At 46.5% G+C, this 2,500-nt stretch overlaps 1 protein-coding gene across 1 annotated transcript in view; it reads right to left on the reverse strand.

Annotated features, from left to right (window-relative positions):
• unc5cb (unc-5 netrin receptor Cb) overlaps positions 1–2,500 on the reverse strand; it is a gene marked incomplete in the record, with an annotated part of 206,583 nt that overhangs the window by 38,002 nt on the left and 166,081 nt on the right.

Raw genomic sequence — 2,500 nt, forward strand, 5'->3', positions numbered from 1 at the left:
AGGTGATCTCACACACTCTCGCTCTCACTCTCTCTCTCTCTCTCTCTCTCTCACACACACACACACACACACCTACACACACACAAACGACACGTAATAGATCCACAGTGATATTGGGCATAATGTGCGCTTTTTGGATCACGTGGACGGAGACTAGCGCTGGTCATTAGCGAGGACCTAAGTGGCTTCAGCCTTTTAGCTCGGCACCGGGCAAAATCAATCAGAGGAAGTGAGCCTAAATCTATACGTTTATGGGCTTTATATTCTCCACAAATGAGCCATCAATCTGGCGGAGGGCTAATGCTGCCTGCCGCCATAGATTTCACCAGAGAGCGAGAAGGAGAGAGAGAGCGACTGAGGGAGAGGAGAGAGAGACGGAGAGATGGCATATCTGCCGAGAGAAGAAAGGAGAGAGAGAGAGAGAGCGAGAGAGCGGGTGAAGTGGAGTGGGGATGAGACAATTTCTAACAAAAGAGCTTTCTACTAAGACTCTACCGGGTTGAAGTTTCTCTGTGTGTTTGAAAGTGTGTGTGTGTGTGTGTGTGTGTGTGTGTGTGTGTGTGTGTGTGTGTGTGTGTGTGTGTGTGTGTGTGTGTGTGTGTGTGTGTGTGTGTGTCTGTGTGGTGAATGTGTGTGTGTGTGTGTGTCTGTGGTGAGTGTGTGTGTTGGGGGTGACAAGTCACTGCCAAAGCATGAGCCACCCTCGCAGGGATGATTAATCAATGAGGGTAATTAATTCTCTCTCATCGCTCACAGTGAAGCACCAGCAGCCTCAAAAGCTAAAAACAAGGTGAGGTGGTGTCTTGAAGTGCTGCATCGATCTTCACCCCCCACCCCCCCTCTCCACCCCCCCTCTCTCTGTCTCTTTCTCTCTAATATTCGTGATTCACCCATCCACCCTTGCACTCTGACAGTGTAAGTGGGGAGTCGTTATGGCAGCCGTGAAGCAATGCTAACACGGAAATCTGTCTGTTTACCGTCAGCTGTGAGCTGAACCGTGTGTTCCCCCTTCAATCTTTCTCTATTTCACTTCTCTCTGTTCTCTTCTCTTCTCTCTCTCTCTCTCTCTCTCTCTCTCTCCCCCCTCTTTTTTTTTCTTTTTGTAGCCACACAGCGCGATTCTGCCGAGAAGAGAGCTGTTTTTTTTTTTTTTTGTCTCCGGAACATTCCAGAACATCGGTGGCAAACAATCCATGCTGTTGCTGTAGGTTCTCTCTTGTGTGTGTGTGTGTGTGTGTGTGTGTGTGTGTGTGTGTGTGTGTGTGCTGTCTCTGTGTGGCCTTGAAGAGGAGGCCCGTAGGCGTAGGCGCTAAGACAGGTAGACAAACACTCTGAGCCCCAGTCCGGCGCACAAGAGAGTTTGCACAACCACCGACGAGACCCTAAACGCACACCACCGTTTCATCTCCTCCAACCGTCGCCGCGCCAACGGATTTGCACCATCCATCTGTGCCATCCAGCGAGCTTGCAGCAGCACCACCCGCGATGCATAATGAATGAAATGCAGAGGCTTTCGCTCGGCTCGATGGAAACGTTTTGTTTTCGTCTCTCTGCACATGTTAAGGGAAGAGCGAAAAAACAAAAAGGAAAAAAACAAAAACATAACAACAGCGTTTAACAAGCGTTCAACCTCACACCCACACGTTTGGAAAAAAGAACGTAGCCCTGAGCCAAAACCACATCTGGGTTCACACATTCTTCAGGAGTTTGGCGCTGCAGTGGAAATGAATGGTGAGATTACAGAGCATTAACAGCAAAAACACAAAGCTGGAGAAGTAGGGGGGAAAAAAAACACTCTGAACCTCCGCTCCCTTTTCCCACTTAAGCAAGAGTGTGTGAGAGGCAGGTAGAGGCAGAGGTGGGATAAAATATGTGTTTACCTGTCAACACATAATCTCTCTCACTTGACAAAACTGTCTATATAAACTAAATAAAAATGAAAAAGTAAATAAAAGTAGAAGTAGTTAGTCCCTGCTGACGCCACTCGCTGGTCTACAGCACATGTTCTTTTGAGGACACTTGAATACAAGTAATCACAGATGCACTCCAATTAAGTGTTCTTTTTTCTTCCTTCGAGTACATTATAATCACTTGTATTGTTTTAAATATAGTTGCTCCTTGATCCTTGGTGTGTCAAAAGGGTAATTACTTTTTCGGTTCTACTGTAGGAAGACGTGTTCTTTTTAGACTCACATGTTTTATATTTACACCAAATTGTGTGTTGATGATGAAAAAAAGTAAGACACATCATGTCTGCCGGTAGCTGAATCCATCTGCTATAAGGTACTTGTCAAATCCTCTCACACTTTTATAAACAGGAAAATGAGACAGAGAGGGGGAGAGAGAGAGAGAGAGAGAGAGAGAGAGAGAGAGAGAGAGAGAGAGAGAGAGAGAGAGAAAGGGAGAGAGAAGGAAAGATTGAGCGAGAGACAGAGAAAGAGAAAGAGAGGAAGGGAGAGAAGTGGAACAAATAGCACCTTGTGTGTGTGTATGTGTGTGT

The sequence above is a fragment of the Sardina pilchardus genome, chromosome 23 (genome assembly GCF_963854185.1).
Source record: "Sardina pilchardus chromosome 23, fSarPil1.1, whole genome shotgun sequence".
Taxonomy (NCBI): Eukaryota; Metazoa; Chordata; class Actinopteri; order Clupeiformes; family Clupeidae; genus Sardina; species Sardina pilchardus.